Source organism: Pezoporus wallicus, unplaced genomic scaffold (assembly GCF_028554395.1).
Source record: "Pezoporus wallicus isolate ANWC-B61680 ecotype Strahan unplaced genomic scaffold, APGP_CSIRO_Pwel_v1 contig_3710, whole genome shotgun sequence".
Taxonomy (NCBI): domain Eukaryota; kingdom Metazoa; phylum Chordata; class Aves; order Psittaciformes; family Psittacidae; genus Pezoporus; species Pezoporus wallicus.
This window is the reverse complement of record NW_026640315.1, coordinates 1,593,932-1,613,056: the sequence shown is the minus strand read 5'-3', so window position 1 is coordinate 1,613,056 and position 19,125 is coordinate 1,593,932. Positions and strand designations below refer to the sequence as shown.

The 19,125-nt window shown below is 40.4% G+C and overlaps 1 long non-coding RNA gene across 1 annotated transcript; it reads right to left on the bottom strand.

The window, feature by feature from the left end:
- Window positions 1-6,305: 6,305 nt before the first annotated feature.
- Window positions 6,306-9,648, bottom strand: LOC130604168 (uncharacterized). Its single transcript, XR_008973388.1, has 3 exons — window positions 9,613-9,648; window positions 7,334-7,504; window positions 6,306-6,359 (listed from the first exon to the last, which is right to left on the bottom strand). It is a non-coding gene; the product is annotated as an uncharacterized LOC130604168 (long non-coding RNA).
- Between the last annotated feature and the right edge of the window lie 9,477 nt (window positions 9,649-19,125).

Below are 19,125 nucleotides of genomic sequence, written 5' to 3'. Positions count from 1 at the left end.
TCTTGATCTTGAATGACCAATAGATCCCCACTGGTTTATGAACAGATGGATCTAAAGGAAAATTCCCCTCCAGTCCCTGAGGTAAGAAAAATGGCTGTTATACGACAAGACTCACCAAAACCCTGCATGATTATTGCTTGCTATGGGAAGAAGCACAGAGAAGAAAAGAACAAGACTGCAGCCTCCAAACTTTTGCCTCAGCAGCACAAAGGTGCAGTGAGGATAAACCTGGTGCATAAGGTGAAAGACTACCATTGTCCCCTCACAATTACTCCCCTTCAGCTATGCTGGTTTACAGTAAAGTGCCTACACATTTGTGTTAGAAATCTATTCCATGGCCCGCTGCCTAAGCTATTCGCACACACAGATGTACTCCAGAGCAGCACGTTGCTATTGGCAATCCAACATTCAGTCTTGTGCCGATAGTGAGGCAGTACTAATGCCCATTCTCTAGTCAAAGACTACCAATAACTAGCAATACACAAACTCATAGCTTCTGGGGGGTTATCCCTTAATACATCATGGGGCCATTCTGCAGAGAAGGCCTGGGCAGCCATCTGATGCATTCCCACAGCTATCAAAAGCAGCAACCAAACCTTAAAGAGGCAGTATGACCCAATGGATATAGCGTCATCTCTGCTACTCACCTGCTGCAGAACTTTCTCAACACTGATTTTAGTCTTTGTCCACTCTTCCTATGACATTCTCTTTCCTTTATTAAACAAATAAATAATAACTTCCAAAGTCCAGAAGTGCTTGGTTACGTGTACTTGTGCAGTTTAATACAATGGGGACATTCTCTTGGATAAGGCATTTAAGAAGCTCCATAATAAATTTACAACAAAGCTAGATGAAAATTCCCAAGCCAAAAGTTTTCCTATTTTCTCTCTCTACGGCTACATGTGACAATTTCCTCCTGGAGTTCTCAAACAAGAATTGCACATCTGTGTGATCTCTCACCATTCAGTACCATGGTGATACATGGATTTGTGATGTATAGAGCATTCAAGTCAAATTCCTGACACCTGCATTCAAACTTCCACCTTTTGCTTAGTGCCTCCTTTTCTTCATGGATTTGTTTGGGTTTTGTTAAAGAACCAAAAGGAAATAAAAGCTTACTTGAACTCCTATGACAGTTAACTGGCCTCTTGGAGATAAGGCAGCTCCTGCCAATTCATTGTGCTTGTAAGTAATCTTCTTCCAGGTCTCAAGACACTTCACAAATATCGTGGTCTCACATCACGCAAGAGCTCTGCACCCACATGCTGAGACACTGAGGCACATCACTAGGGAGCCAACCGGCCGGCTCACACCCAAGGGTAGAATCCAAGTCACCATGCTCCTATTTACAGGTTTTTCCCACTAGATTTAGCCTACGGCCACTATGGAACAGATCACCTGAGACAAGACTGGGCACATGCAGCCCCAGCCTTAACCCAGTGTAATGCTCGGTTGAGGAAATCCATTAATATTACCTTAACAAGGGGTAATATTAATGCTGTCACAGTAACACAAACACTGGAATTAACACCTAGACTCCAAATGCAATCAGAATGCTGATTAAGTGAACTGTACTGTGAAAACCAGACCCCACTTAAAAATTATTAAAGACTTAGAAGGTACATGTAGGAATCAGGGAAGAGGAAAGGGTTTTTGCTTTTCGACGTGGAGAACAAAGACACAACAGGGTCAGAACTGAATGCATGTCCTACAGCTCCCCAGACATGACCTTAATCTATAGGAATATTTTTCCTAAGACAATTTTTAAGATGAGCTTCCAGCCACCCTGTCCCTCTTCCTTCATTTTCAGCCCTATGTTATACACGGTGCGGTGATTTTTGAATGTCTACCCCAAGAGATTTCTTTGTTTAAAGAATTCTATTAGGCACAGCATGTAGGAAGAAGATGTCATAAGCATCAGCCACACCAAGAAAAACAAGCTTAAAAGTAATAAAGCATAAAGTGAAATAAATAAGGGGGAAGAGGAGGGGGCTATGTGTGGTGGTGATGGTGAGGGCTGGGGGGAAGAAATCAGGCTAAAATGAAATTAAAATATACAGTCCTCTAATCTGCAGAATTGAATTTAATTTATATTCCTAATGATCACATATTCCTTCCTTATTACATTTCCTCTATTTAACTGATATTGACGTTGTCCCAAATGTAATTGCCCTGTACTGGCACCAATACAATGAAGCTCAGCTTCAGTAGTTTTCCAAAACCAACTTTCTATTATCATCTTTCCAGTTTCAATAATGCAGTCCTCCCCACAATGCAATATGGATGACTTCTCATTTGTATGCACAGCTTCTATATCGTGGAAGCAGTCCAGGATCACATCCAAATGTCTTATGGACTTTTTATAGCTACAGTACATTTGATTTACAGCTACTCCAGCAAACTGTTGTACTCATTACTGTTGTAAGTCAAGGCACTTACATCCTTTTTGCTTTTCATGTCCCTTGTATTATTGCAACTTTAAGAGGCTCTAGTGATAGATCATTGACAAAAATCAGACTCATCCTATATTTTTCAGCTTATAATTATCTCATTTTGAGGACAGAGAGTATTTCCTGGCCACAATGTGTCCAAAGCACTATCTTTATTATTGGTACTAAAATTTGTGTAAAATGCTCCTTTTTATTAATACACCCCCCCCCCCCCCCGAATCATTTGATGGAGTAACAGTTCCTCAAACACTTAATACTATGGCATTTTGGTGTTCCAAAGTAAATTTCAGAAACTTGAACTGCACTTTAATTGCACTGATGTTTATCTTAGATTTACAGGAACATATGTATCCACAAGGGAAATTATTTTGTTAATTAGAAGACAGGCATGCTTTTGTTTGATTAGCTGACAGGGTCAAGGATTAGAAAGAAACATATCCTGACACGGGGAGATTTGAATAATAAAAACCCAAGCAAATCTATGAAGCACCTTTGGACACCTATAGTGACTCCATTTTTAATTAGCTTACCTTAACTTCATTCTTCCATCAAGGAATTGAATCTACTTTATAATTACACCTGGCAAGAAGCCAAGAAAAGGAACTGTAGAACAGATAACCCAATAGCATCATTAGCCCATTCATGTGAATGCAAAAAGGCTTGTTCTAGGAAAAGTTTTCTAGGCAGTAAAACCAAAGAGATGCTTAAAATAAAAACTTTTCAGAGAAAGCACTTTCTTTTTCCCCTCTCTCAGCTCAGTCTTCAAGAGAGTCATAGATCCAGCCAATAGACAGGGAGATCATGAGCTCCAAGTTGCCAGAAAGGGCACGCATGCAGGGTTTTAAAATGATTTTGGAGGATCATCTTCACTCCATTGTGATTACAAGACAATGGCCCCAAATTAAGGCCTGATGTACGCTTAAGAGGGTTTGCCATATATCGGTCCTTTTTACCTTCAAGTGTAACTAATGCTATTCTTATATGCAAACTGATTACATATTTGAAGCTGCTACAATGGTTAGCAGTTAACCATTCCCCTTTGCAGATTTTCATTTGGCTTCAATTCATAGGCAGAATCCATGGCTAGGAACAAGATACACACATCAAGGTTATTTTCAGAGCCCTCATAATTTCACCTCAGATTTTGATCAAAAATTGCCTCCTTTTTCTCAGAAGAAAAAAAAATTACTCACCTTTGAAATCAATGGTGTCCCCTGAAAAAAATCTTTGCTCTAAAAAAAGGATTGTAGCAGCAACTTCTACACCTTAGACTTTAAGAATAATTGGGATCTGTAGGGATTTCAGAATGCTATTTGGATGCATATTTATCATAGCCAAGTTAATTAGCGCTCTTCACTAAGGACAAAATAATTAAAGTAATCATGTTTAATGAAATTTCTGCGATAGTTGATGTCTCCAAGTAGGAAGTCTAAAAGACATTAGTTGAGCTGATTTGTTACTAGTCAAATTTTTACTAATTAAATGTCCTTCCTCAATTTATGTTGAACTCCCTTTTCCATTTCTACTGCTATAAAATAAAGACATCAGAAGCTCCCAGCCACTTCCTGGGGTGTTTGCAAAACCACTTTCAATTTCACATTTAAGTGGAACTTTTAGCCAAGCACTAAGTTTACATGCATATTTCTTGCATTCATTTTAATTATTCCTAGATATTCAATAGCTTCTCCAGGCTGTACCAAAATCCCAGGCATGGGGTGAACCACCTTTCTCTCCCTGTTCTCACTCTGGCTGGTATTGCCTCAGTACAGCATTGTGCAAGTGGGGATCATGTAATTGCCTAGACAAACTGCCTCTGTCCCATCTGGTATTTATTTAAATTAGGTATCAGTGTTAAAAACCGACTTGGAGTCAACATCGTTTTGATTTCTATCAACTCTGCAACATCTCAAGCGATGCCATTCCATGGGCAAATCGCTGTGGGTTACGGCACATGCATTTTCTAATGAACTCAAGCAGCCAGCAGCTGCATGTGCTAATCTGTCCTCCACCTCCCTGGATGCTTTTGAAGGACAGAAACAAGAGATCCCACTTGCAGAATGGGTAAAAATGAAGACAGAGGATTGCACCCTCCCCTCTGTTTTGTCTAGAGCTAGAATTAAAAGTAGTTCTTAGTCATTAGCTGACACCTTTTCTCCACTGCACTTCTTCACCATATGGTGCAGCCCTCCTTTGGCACAGCAGAAGCCAGGGGAGACTGGGGTCACCAGAAGCATGCTACAGATCCAAGGTCATTTGAGATGTCTAATTTCTCCATTCAGACAGCCTGGCTGGCCTCCTAAGAATAAGCTCTGGACTCAGATCAAGTTCCCTGCTAATTAGGAGATAGAATCAGTGCAGATCTTTCTTCTTCCTTAGCCACAAAAGCAGTGGCCCAGCAACTGGTTATGACACAATTCCCCTTTACTGGAAAATTATCCCTTCAGAAAATACTGACTGGTGCAAAACCCTCAAAATTCAATACTGCTGCAAGACAACTATTTCAGGCAGGTTTATCGATCTGTTGATGATCTTTCTGTAATATACAGGTATTTTGGGTTGTCACACCATGTTAATGAATCTGTTGGCTTTTAAAATCATGTTTCCCTCTGTATCAGCACAAAGTATTTAGAAATTACTAAATAGAGGAAACAGCATTGATTTAATAGCTTTTACTCCTGTATAACAGATTTGTTTTCAAGAGCTTTATATACTTCAACAAAATCTTTTTAGTGGTTTAAAAATATACTTGTTCTACCTTTCTGCTGCATGGTACTCCAGTTGGGGGTTAAGTACACGATATGGAGGTAAATGGTTTCACAAGACTTCTTGTATGTGCTCTTCATGGAGAAGAGCAATAACACAGTTAAAGCTCAGACAAAGGCTCTAAATAAATAAATAAATCATTGTGCTCATTCCTCCTCCACAGGTCATTTTTGTGTCTCACCTTCTCATTTGCATCGTGAAGATTAATGTTACCATTAATCTGGTGGCATCCATTGAAGGTTTTAATCTTACATATCCTTCAATGTGATAATGGTCTCTTTACATAAATTTGAAAACCTGAAGGATGCTCTATGCCAAACAAGTTCCCCAAGCAAGGAAGTGTGGCAGCTCAGAGCACCTGCAGTCATCCTGGGATTGAAAGCATACAAAGGACACCATCAGTATCTGTCCTTCCTGATTTATTTTGTGCTACATGCTCCTTGGCCAAGGTAGATTACCTTGCATCATCAAGTTAATTAGACACTGACATCCGAATGGGACAAACAGAAGCAGCAAAAATGCTGGGCAGCAGTCTGACTGCGAAGAGCTCTCACTTGAATGCAAGAGGAAGGGAAATTTGCTCTCTGTTAGTGACCCATGGGGTACGCCCTGCATCACTTGCCACTTCATTGATCTTATTTCCATAAAATTTCCATTTTTAACCCTACCTCATCTCTAACACATCCCACCCCACTTAACAAGGAGATTCTCTCATTTATTCAACCTTCAGATGATGTCATCACAATATGTAGGATCTGCTTTTCCACTGAGGTAATTCTGTAATGTCCATTATCATCATAGCTAGATGCTGCAATTACACTCCTCTTAGGAACAATTCACATTAAGATGCTATAAAATTCAAGCATAGATACAAAACCTCATATGACAAAGTACAGAAATTATGCTGGTATGTGCTGGGAGTACACCACTTTTAGAAACTGTTACATCAACTGAGTTAATCTCACTGAACATTAGTTTCCTACCTGTGAGTTGGTGATCATGGTCTCTTTGCTTCTTTTGTTGTCTTTTGCTGTCAGATCTTGGGGTCATGCATTACCTACTCACTTTTGTGTGCGTGCATGCACATATAAAGGACTCAATAATGGTAGGAGATACCAGATAATATTACAAGAAAAATGAGAACATCTAAAAAGAGAAATAAGCAAATTGGTAAACTATCTACTGTAATTTTCTCTGCTATCACACATCTCATAAACGTACTCAAAGAATGCAAAATGAAACCATTCACATTTCTTAGTCTTTTCAATAACAATATCACAGCAATAACGGTTATCATTAAACCTTAACAATTGTGGAAGTGAATTGACATTTCTAATTCATTACTCTTCCAATTGTACACAAACGGCTGAAAGTGTTTATGTGCAAGTCAACAGGGGACAGAAAAAACATCCCACAATGTCATCTCAAGGTAGCTGACTCCAAGCAAAGAACTTCAGTTTGTGGCACAGTCAGTACTGCTCATTTTTACAGTGTCCACAAACACTAACTGCTGTTTACTGTTTTATGGCAAAGAGATGAAAATATTTTTGCCTGAAATTTCCAACTTCCATTTAGTTGCTTTAAACCCTTTAAAAAGATGCTTAAGTCAGCAATTATGAAATCAACAACTGGAAGTTCTCAGGCTTTTATCATAATAAAGCCAAGAGAAAAGGAAATTTAGAAGACAATTTTAAGAGCATTTCTAGCTGTAGGTCAATATGTCTGTCTCTTTAGAAAGCAGAAGATGGTCCATATTGCATGTCCCCATAGATAAATCTGTGTTAAGACTAAATCCAGACAGGTACCATGCACAGCCAACTTACAGGAAGAAAGCTTCACATGGACTTTGTTTCTCAGAAAATAGTGAAACAAAACAAACAAAAGGAACCCACAACAAAACCCCCACATCCTTCTACCAGCATTCCACTCACCACATGAAACTTCAGGTTCTATGCAAAGCCTGTTAATGCACCTATTCGCTTAATGCAGACTACTGCTGTGCCAGCCCTTACCTGAAAACCTGTATTTGAAATTATCTCCCACATTTAACAAGGATGAACGCACTCTCAAGCTGGAGTAAAGGACCACCACTGGGATGATGACAATTAATGAAGACCTACCTTAAGTAATGCATCTAAAAGGCAGAGAAACGATGTTTTTATTTTGCTACATCTTCCTAGTTTTACATACAGATACCAAGTACAAGTACATCAACTCCTTAAGGTGTCACAGAAAGACGGTAACTAATGCTGCACCTGCAGATGAGGATCTGAAGCACTGGGGAGAAGGACCTTAAAAATCAAAACATTCAACACACCACCACTTAACTTTTATCCCCCTATAATGAAGAAGACAGCCAAGCAGCTTCATCAGTAAAAAGATCGAACCCAAGCTAGGCACTAACCAGCTCAACCACAGTAAGAATTCTCTGTACCTTAAGAGGCAAAAGATACGTGGGGAATTTTAACTTTAGAAACCAAGGTCCCTACTAAACACAGTTTTAATAGGAAGTGGGAATCTTGGTCCCTAACATTCTTCAGCCAAAGTCCATGAAGGGACATCACTGCCCAAACAATTGACTCAAGATTGCAAGCAGGACCTGCAGCAGGGCATGGGTAATAAGCACAGACAAAACCAGGCAAGGAACTCATCTTTCCTCTCAAATACCAGTTTCCCTGCTTTTCTAGCAAGGATAAATGAGAGAGGGACAGAAGTCAGGGGCCTGAGTACCAGAGCAGCGCAGCACTGGGAGCTCAGACTGATTACTCTCACCCTTGGCAGAGCTAGCAATAGCACACAGTCCCCCTGATTCCCTACAGCTGTGCAGGGGCTCAGCTGGTAAACAGATAACAGTACGTGCACATATTAGCTGATGGGGACACTTCCATCTTTCCCTTATTTATTGGGCTATGTCTCTGACCCTCCCATTAGGCTGATCATTGCCTGCTTCCTCATTACACTGCTGTCACACAGTTTATTTTCTTCGATTTATTCTCTCACAAATATATAACCCAACAACCCAGCAGGTCTGCAGTATTTTAGTGACATGTAAACCAGAGGGAGACATTAATACGCAGAGATCGCATATGCTGGTATTTAGCTTGAGGACTCAGGGGGTTCACTGAAGCATTATACAAAATGAATAAATGTTGTTATGTAGGTGACCAGGAAGGGAGAGGCTAATCAAGGTAGGGCTTTGGAGAGCTGACAGAGCTCTGACTCCTGCTACACCTGAAAACTTCTTCTGTTTCATTAGTCTTTCTCTGTTGACAGAGCATTTCCACTGGGTATTGGAGTCACTCTCTGAGCACAGGCTGGGAAAAAGAAACTTCTCCTCTCCAATACCCACACTTAAACCTGGAGGCTATGGAAACCTGCTTCTGGGGTTAACTTCATTCACAGCAAAACCAGTTCTGTTGTGAAGCATCACCAGGTAAGTGACATGTTAATTCTGGGGATAAAAACAACAGAAATAAGGTCACAAAAATCTCTTGACAACACGACTTAAACCTCCATGCTAGCAGGATCCATCGCTGCCAGGGAGACAAGAGCATCATATTAAAAGAGCTCTGTCAAAGAGGGATTGAAATGGATGCTGCAGCTGGGAAGAATTTTTCTTCTCCCTGCTAAAACACAGAGCTTCACTCTGAGCCTCATCACTCAAGTTCAAGAAACATTAATTGGGTACTGGGAACTGGGGTGAAGGAGGGACAGTCACACTGCTTAGGCTTTAGGTATCACCCACAGCTGCTTTGGTTAGCACCTATGCCTCTGAGGCACTCACCAGAGCTGCTGGAGGGGCTGTCTGCTTTAATTGCACTATATAAAGCTAACTGGCACAAACAGCCCCTCTCCAACTGCAATTCATGAAAATGGGAAATATTAGGTAGAGATTTATAACATAAACACAGTTTTGGCAAAGCAGTATGATGGGATTTCTGGTTTTAGCTTCCTGTGTTAAAGCAGTCACTGAAAACCCTTTTACTTAGGATAGGAAGGTCCATGTGCTGCACAAAGACACATCTTTTACACAGAAAAACCCTCAATCAACCAATTTGTTTATGAAAATAAGTACTGATAAATCTAAAAGTGAGACACAGCCTACCCAGGAACATGGGACAGCCAAATCACTGAAGCAGAGACCTCAAGCTGAAGAAGCTGCCTAACACCAAAAGCAGGATAAATTGATGATGTCTCTTTCTCTCCCCCAGCACATTCTGGTAAGCTTTAGACCCCACAAGAACAAGATAAGCACTGCTGTGCACACAAACCCACAAAATTTCACATTAGAAACAGGCATCACCAGATGCACTGACCAGCACCACCAACCTGAAAACAGCTTCCCTGGCACCACAGTCCCACTAAACACAAAATACAACACGAAAAGGCAGCAACATACCTTTGAGGAACATCTGTCTCATCAAGAAACACTGATGAGATGTGATGCCTTCACCTTTGTCCTCCACCTCTAGCTTCCAACCACAGACAGAGTTTCACTCATCCAGGCTTTGCTGCCCATGCAACTAATGCTCTGCTTTCACTTGCACTTGGAGTTCAGAGGTTATTTGCTTCACCTCTTTGCCTGTGGTCTCATACCTCAGCCTGCTCCAGCTCCTTATTCCTATAGCTCTTTGCAATTTCTTCCTGCCCAGCAGGGTCTGGCCAGGGGGCAATTGGTGTCACCTGCATGGCACAGCTATTTCTTCTTAAGGAGACAACCCTGCATTTGCACAGGGCCCTTGGTGCAAAGCACAGGCTCAGTTCCTTTCACATGCAATTTTTGATGATATTTGGAAGCCAAACATATTTGGGCTTTAAACTGCATCTGAGTATTGAAGTTACGTGGCTGTTAAAGACATGCTCTGGAGAAACACCTCACAGACACTGGGGGCAGGCTGGCCCCAGGCAAGATGCAGCCATGGGGCACCCCAACCTACATGGGGTAAATAAAGCCAAGCTCTGCTAAATCCACAATGATCTCACATCAACTGTCTAAAAACAGCCAGGAGCTGACCCAAGTGACCCCAGAAGCAGGTGTGAACTTTTCTGTATGAAGATACCCATCCCTCAGCAGTGAGGATCGAGTTTTAGTGTTTCCTTATTTAATGCCCTTCTCTTTGGCTGTTTCCCCCTTAAAGTTAACAAATCTAGTAAAACCCAAAGACATACGCATGTTTGGCAGTTTCCCTGATCTCATAATTTCTGACATAGACATAGGAGCAAACTATTTCTTCTCTAGACAGTTCTTTTTTAACTCCATGAAGTGTTTTAATCTTTGTAGCATGTGTTGTATTGTCGTTTCTGAATCCCACCACGTGCTACTGCAGCATCCGCTGTCACTACATAAATCAACAGTCTTTCCAGTAAGCTAGTCACTCCAAGGTATAAATTCATATGCAAAAAGTACATGATTCCTGTAAGCAACTTACGTTATGAATAAAGCCCCAAGAACCCAATTCTCCATGCAAAGCCGATGTGCAAACTCCTAAATTAAAACAAAATCTCAGGCAGGTGGAAGTGCCGTTTTGGGACCTTTCTGGGGTTGTGGTTGCCAAGGAAACTGCTTCCTTTGTGCCTGGTCAAAGGCACTGGCTGTTTGGAGCCTCATCCCAGCTATGCCTGCATATGCTGAAGCATTGGAACGGAAACTGCTAGAAACACTCTGATAAAAGAAAAAATAATATTCAGAATAAGGACTTCCTTACAAAAACATCTCTCCATAAAAAAAGGGGGCAGCAGGAGCTGTTCTTGTGAAGCTTGGGATCTGTGGTTGCAGAATCCCATAGCAGGTGAGTGCCTCTTACCTTCAGAGATGAAGGCAGAGGCACACAGGGACAGCTCTTTGTATGTCATATATGCTAATAGTTAAAAGCAATGCATAATAAATTGCAAAAAGCTAAAGGATATTTCTGACTGAAAAGTCCCACTCTTCCCTATAGCACTGATCTGTTGTTCTAGAAAACACCAATAGTTAAAAGAACTGTTGGAAAAGGAAAAAAGTAAATTCTTCTTTTCTTACTACACTTTCTAGTGCTTGCTTCTTGCACATAATTACCTGGTTCTGTGGTTTTGTACAGATTATATGTAGACATCAGGGGAGTCTCAAAAGGACTTGTTTTGTTTTGATCTAGAGCTGGATTATTTCCAGTGTTACTGATTAATTTTGTATGAGGAAGAAGAAAACAATGACAAACCCACAAAACCAAGGAGGACATCATTCAAGCCTCGGCTTGGTCTTGGTGAGACTGCTTAGCTACTGCTAATATCTTTACTTTTCTGACATTTATTTACATTGGAATCACAGCAAAAGAATTCTAGTTTAATGGATTAGCCTTCATTCCTTGATGCGTTCTTAATCTAAAATTAATAGCACCCTCAGGTTACTTGGTTTTTCTACAAGTGGTTTGTATTAGCTTCAACAGATTGATGTAGCTTCAATGCATTTTGCTAGCCCTCACTTTAATACAAGCCAATTTAATGGTCACCCGACATCTATCTGAACTCAAAGCCAGGACAGGAGATTTGGAGAGACAGGAAACATAAGCAAAGTAAGAAGGAAAAGCAACACCTAAGAATCTGAAACTTCAACATAAGAGGGGAGTAGAAATAAACAGTATGAACCAAGCCACACTCTTTGGACCATAGTGACCACTGACATCTCTTAAACATAAAGATGTGCTACAAGGACATGTTTGACATTTAGTGGAAGGGTGCTCAAGAATCCATGGTGCTGCTGTGAGATAAACTATGCAACAGAACATGATTGCATGGCTCTCAATAGTTAATCAATTGTACCACAAAATATTAATCCCAGTTTTCCAGTCTACAGGATTGAGTACCATAACAGAGAAATAAAATCATGTGATCTGATAATCTGCTACATATCCCAAGAAGGACCATTTAAAATGAGCACAAAACTGATCACAAAAGTACATTTTTGGTCATTTCAGAAATGCCTAGTAGACATTATTGTCATGTATTTTAGGGAAGGAAATAGGAAACAAAACATTCATCACTCTAAATGCCATTTGGTCTTTGAGACTAAAAGCACGAGAACAACAAGGGAGAAAACCACCCAGAATAGAGCAATTATTTCAACTTTTATTGGGGAAAAGGTTCCAAGACATTTCTAACTTCACTGGCAAGATGTAGCTACAGACAGAAATGGCTGGTTTCTTGTCTCTTCCAAAGGGCAAGTGCTATACCCTTATTACAGCCATTTCATAATGTCTGAGAAAATGGAAGTGATTATTTGTAACAGAAACAAAAGGTCAGAAAGGCAGTGTTAGATTAATAAAACAGAGGAATAAAAGTATTCTTTAGAATGAGTTATTCGACTTTTGTTTATTCATTAAGAAACATGCCCTATGAAAGACAAAAATCAGGGCAACTGTTCAAACCAACAACCTATGAATGAGGCGAAGGCCAAGCAGGAAAGCATGTTAGCTTAGATAAAATTGCAGGGAACGTGACTGAAGAAGCTGCTTCCCACCAAGCTCAGAATCATAGAATCATAGAATAGTTAGGGTTGGAAAGGACCTTAAGATCACCAAGTTCCAACCCCCTGCCATGGGCAGGGACACCTCACATGAAACCATGTCACCCAAGGCCTCGTCCAACCTGGCCTTGAACACTGCCAGGGATGGAGCATTCACAGCTTCCCTGGGCAACCCATTCCAGTGCCTCAGCACCCTCACTGTAAAGAATTTCCTCCTTATATCCAATCTAAACTTCCCCTGTTTAAGTTTTAACCCGTTACCCCTTGTCCTGTCACTACAGTCCCTAATGAAGAGTCCCTCCCCAGCATCCCTATAGGCCCCCTTCAGATACTGGAAGGCTGCTATGAGGTCTCCACGCAGCCTTCTCTTCTCCAGGCTGAACAGCCCCACCATTCTCAGCCTGTCTTCATACGGGAGGTGCTCCAGTCCCCTGATCATCCTCGTGGCCCTTCTCTGGACTTGTTCCAATAGGAATAATTTGCTTTGTCTCACTCAGGACCTGCCTGTTGCTGCTGATGCACCTTCTTTTCAGACCAGCTATGGCTGCACCCGTTTCCCTTGAAATCTTCTGGAACTTGCCACTCATCCAAATGGCTTTTTACATTCCAGTACCATTCGCCAGTGCCAGAAACTTCTAAACCTGTTCTAAAGTAGTTACCAAACTAGCTCCAACTCCCCCTTCTCCTCGCTTCTTTAGCACCTTTGTAAACACAGCTAAATGGACGTGCATCAGAAACAAACCCTCACCATCCTGCGGGATTATTCTCCTGTAAACTGGTGTAAATCACACAGTGCTCAGAGACCATTGCTCCAGGTTTGGGCACATTAAAACTGTTTGAACTATTCAGATAGAAACCACGCTCCAAATTACAGGACTTCTGGCAGATCCTGTTAGTACAGATGCAGGAGTCCTCCACAGACAGCTGTTTTGACATTCTGGTTAGGAAATGGATGCCACACGCACAGAGCTTGGTGCACATGCTAGCTCCTTGGCAGAAACACGCTCAAGTCCATCTGCCGTATGTGGCGCCTGGCCAATCCACATTGCAGATTATAGGCTTCAGTTTGATAGAGGAACACAACAAAATCGTATTTTCAAAAGAGCATGTTGTGAGAGACATGGGGAATACTGGAAACTAAAACCCTGAGAAATACTGAGATTTGTTTTTTTTTTTAAATAAATGTAAAGGAAATAAATAATTCTGTATAAACACAGCAGCGAACAGGAATAAATACAACACTTGCACCATATGCAACTGTAACATGCTTGCATGTTGTTGAAGCTTCATCCTATGTCTCATTACAGAAAACTGCAGTTCTGGCAATGCATGTTGTGTTCTGGAGGAGTGCAACCTGAGGAGAACTTTTCCATGCTCAGAATAAAGCTTTTTAAGAGCTGATATAGTTAATTCCACCTTACTTCTCCAGGCATATGTCAGAAGCCCATAAAGCCAAGAGGCTGTGAGTTGCGGTCAGCAAATAAGTCCTACCAACCTGACAGAAAGACTCACAGAAATAAGATGGTAGGAATTACAATCCTTATTTTCATATGAACAATTTAAAGTACTGATCTTCATCCCCCCTTCTAAGTAAAACCAGACCCAGAGTGGTGTTATTTACAAAAGAGCACCTGGATACACTGAACTCTGAATACATTCCAGGGAAAACGGCTTATTTCCCCAGTGAACAATTGATGCATATTATACACATTATTTTATATATGCAGCTTCAAGAACTGATAGAAATACCAAGTCATGACTATTACAGATAGGTGATGTTTGGCATTTCTTTCTCAAACTCCTTAAGCTGAGGACATGAAAACATGAGAATATTGGCTTACCTTAGGGAAAAAAGGTCAACAATAGCCACTTCTCCTTAACTTTCTAGTCCTTCTTCTTGAAGGAAATTAAAGATTTAAAATGTTTCATACCATACTCATGTGCTCTTTTTTATTTCCAGGGAATCTCCAGTCTTTTCAAGGAAGCATTTCTTCTCTTACTGTCCTTGATGGAAATCCTTTGCATGGATACGTTTCCTTTCAACTACTTCCCATCTAGCCTGTGTTAGGGAAACAGTGATACACATTAAGATGTCTCAAATTCTGATTTTCAAAATACAGATTGATGATGATTTCATTTTTTTTTATATATGTAAACAAACACCTTGGGAGATGCCAAATTTAGGTGAATTAAAGGAGGAACTTCAAAGCAGGAAAGCAAGCTGGCGCTTAGGACGCTTAAAAATGTTATTACTGGCATTCTACATGTGACAAGACTGAGTCAATGATGTGCTGAAAAGACAATGGTAAATTGCCATTTGATTTTGCTACAATTCTGTCATCATCCCCCAGGATTGACTAGATCAATAGGAGTAGCAGATCTTTCTCAAGTACCTTGCTATCTTTTAGCTAAAGCTGATAAATACTGCAACCAAAGTGCCAAGACAGAAAACTGAGAGGAGGTAAGACTTACTGCAAATTAAAATGAAGAACAGCAAAAAAGATGGTTTAGGACATGTTTTGACATGTGCTTAAGTGTTACCAGGCATCCCACTATAGATGAATAGTTAGCAAAGACACATGCATACACGTGTAAGAGAGGACAGAGCAGACAATGAGGGACATGGTATTATTATCTCTTCTTTTATTTTTCATGAAACACACTGAGCTGAATGCATCATCTGCCCACTCTGGCTTTGGACCCCCAATTCCTTCCTTAACACAGAATTAGCAACAGATCTAGAAATAATTGCTTAGACACACCAGGAGAGCGCCCTGGGAGCAGCACCGCAAGCAGCAACACTACACAGCTACAGCAGACCAGCCATGACATGCTGCTGCTATTTCTGCTACAGAAAAGTTTCCTCTAAGAAGCCACTGCAGGCACTGAATAGTGACAGGAGATACAAGTGGCAGAAATCAGACATCTATATATGGCAATACCATAGCGGGGGCTTAATCATCTCTACTTATTTCAGCTGCCACACAGAGGCAACAGTGCACAGGAGAAACATCACTAACTGAATGTCAAGATTTCAAATGAGTTATGGTTTCTTTTTTTGCTTATACAGGCAAGTTATATTCTCTTCTTCTGAGCAGGCAAACACTTCCCTGGGATTTTGCTTGAGTAAGTCTAGTCCCAGGGTCCCTGACCTGTGGGACCCCCCAGTTTTTCAGCAGGAAAACAAAGAAAGAGGAAGGGCAGGAGTGATCTTTCTTTCACTGTGTAATTTTCTTCCCCTTGATGTCCACATACTAACAAAACTTTGTTAGTCTATGCTGTAGAAACTATATTTTTCCAATACCTTTTCATATTCTTCAAATATAAATGAATGATTAAAGTTGGATACTGAGACCTGAAATAGTCCCATCCCCACGTACTCCTGGAAAAGACCAAGGCATTTTTAGGTCAAGATTTATCTCACCCTTAAGTAAACACTGAAAATAAGTCAGATGAATCTCTTCTTCAAAGCATTAACTGTAAATGAAGCAAGAGACATCTGCCTGGTGGACAGCTCCTGTCAGGGAAACCTATTCCCCCTATTCCTGAAGCAGTCATTCCAAGCCTAGTCCTATCAAGGAGGCTTTTAAGCAGGTCATTTTCTCAGTTAGCATCTCCTATATGCCAGATCAAACATCAGCCACCTCTCAGAAATGTTAACTTGAAGTCCTTTTAATTGCTGCTAGCTCACTGAAACCTAATTTGAGAGGGATGTACAAGGCCACCTCTACTCTTTGTAGGATATGTCATTTAATTGTGTCTCTAGTTACCCAGGTACTTCAGCTTTTACCATCCAATCTGGTTAACCATTCTGTGGAATTACACAGGAGCTACCTGGTGTTTGACCTGTGATGGTGTTGACAGATTTGCTAAGCTAGCCAGGGATTCGCAGCAATAGCCTTGTAGCAGCCATGGAAGGATATTGTCAAAATGCTCCCTTCCAGCCACTGTGCTTTCCAGCCAGTAGCAGCCAGTGCAAATTAATGTTTAAAACATGTTTTGATTTAATCAAATGGATGACCCTCCTGCAGTATATTGCTTTCTGAAAATAACCGAGTGACCATTATGTTTTATGTTAACTATTAAAACATTGTGGCTGCAGTATATAGTTAAGAGTCCAGTAAATAAGAATTTCCACAGGTATTTATCTGGTTGAGCTCGCCACCACTCTTGACAATCAGAAGATGGAAATTCTTGCAGTTTGACACAGAAAATGAAGCAGCATAAATGCATTGAGCCTGTCTAATGCCTGGGAGCCAGGCACTAACATTTATATGGCTTGTTGAAAATCCCAAGCCTATCACTCCTTTTTCTCTCACCCCCCTGGGGATCAGTGATCCCCACTTTTCAGCTCATTTCCACTAACAAAGTGAGGTTGTATCACTTAGGGTAACATGAACAATATAACAAGAAGCAGCTTTACAGGAATTGGCATCCATCCTTATCAGTAGTCTGTTTTTTAGGGAACTGACTAATGAAGATGGCACAGATGCTATGTTCAGTGACACAGCATTAGGTTTTTGGATATGCACATGTGATGTGTGATTTGGCTCAAGATGTGCTTCCAATAAATTTTGGACAAAATCCTCTATTTTGCCTCCATCTTTTGTGATGCCAAATTCATGCTGGTATAATATAGAATGAGTTTGACCCAAACAGTCACTTTTGCTGTGATCTGCTTCTTTGTATTCAAGTTAAATATGCTTCCAGCATCTGACTTGATGAACATTTCACAGAACTCATACACATGTAGCTCCATGAATTCTAGAGTGCTGCAAAACTCTTTAATATGTGGATTGTGATCAGAATCAATCACTGGGCTATTCATCTGATGCTATTCAAAGGCCCCATAAAGTATGCAAGTAACCTTCATTTCAGAATGTCAATCAAGGTATTTAGTGAGAACTGTGCTGTATCTTCTGGTTTAGAAAAAAATGTTCTGAGTGGGGCTATAAACCAAACTAACCCCAAAATGGAAAGAGGTACAAAAGATGCACTGATAATGGAAGAATTGAAGTGTCTTTTTCTTTTTTTCTTGCATAGTATAAAAATATAAGTATAGTCTAAAAATCCCACAATTTCACAGTTAAGAAATTTAATTTATTTTCAAGCTTCAAATACCAGATTTCACCTTGTGCACAGCAAATAACCAATATAACAGGTGACTTTAGGCACTTAAAAATGGGATAAAACACAGAGACTAAAACTTTTTAAATGAAACCCAAGGGAAATCAGTGTGAATTTTCCAATGCTTATCATGAGAGATAAATTCCTTTTGTTTTTTTTCCACTTTAATCTGACCCAGCCATAAAAATGTCCGACAGTTGTTAAAAAGCTAAAAGCAGCAGTTTATTTGTTAGAAGCACTGGGGACCCATGACTCTCAGTGAAGCCCAGTAGGCTTCATTGATGAAGACCTTCTGGAAACAAGATGTGAAAAATGAAGACCTTTCTAAAGAATCTGCTCTCATTTTTGTTTTAATTCTCATTCCTGACAGTAAGCTTGATTCTTATTTGCTATAGACTTCTATTAATTAAAGCATCTTTAGTGGAATAATCCTTCATTCCCTATTTTTCCCATTGAAAGGAGAATCAGGCTTGTACTATTTCTCCTTGAGATTAGTTATGAATGAAGAATCTGGTACGTGGTTCAAAAATGGTTAAAGATTCTGGTTTGCCTTAATAATCAGCAAATACTGCAGAAATTCCTGCCTATTTTCTGAATGGAAACTCAAACTCATCCCTGGCTTTCTAGAAGGTGGCAGCTGAGCGGGCAAAAGAGAACAAAGTCTAATTCTAAGTAGCAGTATTATTATTTGAGCTTTTCATGGCAGGCAAAAGGAAAGCTACTGAAGATTGCCTAGAAGTAAGAGCGAATTCATGTCAAAATATGACCCAAAGCCCCACTTATCCTGACTGTCCTTTGTGAGACTAAATTTCTATAAGGCTTTAGAGAAAAACAGCTTACCTGCTTACACAATTACTTCAGGAGAACAGGTCATACCTACTTCCCTTTCAGCTGCTAATCAGACTGCCTCTAATGAAAACACTCACTCCTTCTAAAATCAGTGACAGAAGTCCATGCCTCCACGTAGGATTCACACTGTGCTAGTAAGGACTGACTCCTAACTGATTCCTAAATCTAGATGCCTAAAAATCAAATACCTCATCCAAAAACTGACTCTGGGCCTAAGCAAAAGCATTAACGTAGAAGTACAGAGCAGACAAGATATCCAACCATGCCCATCCTATGCAATACAATTCCAGGATCTGAGATGGGAAAACCGTGTGGTAGTCTCCTCACACTATCCCTTATTCTCTTGAAATCACAATATCCCAATATCTCCAGGGATTATTTCCCCCCAGGCAGTAATCAGAACATCACTGCAGTCGAGGGTAAGATGCAGATGTGACA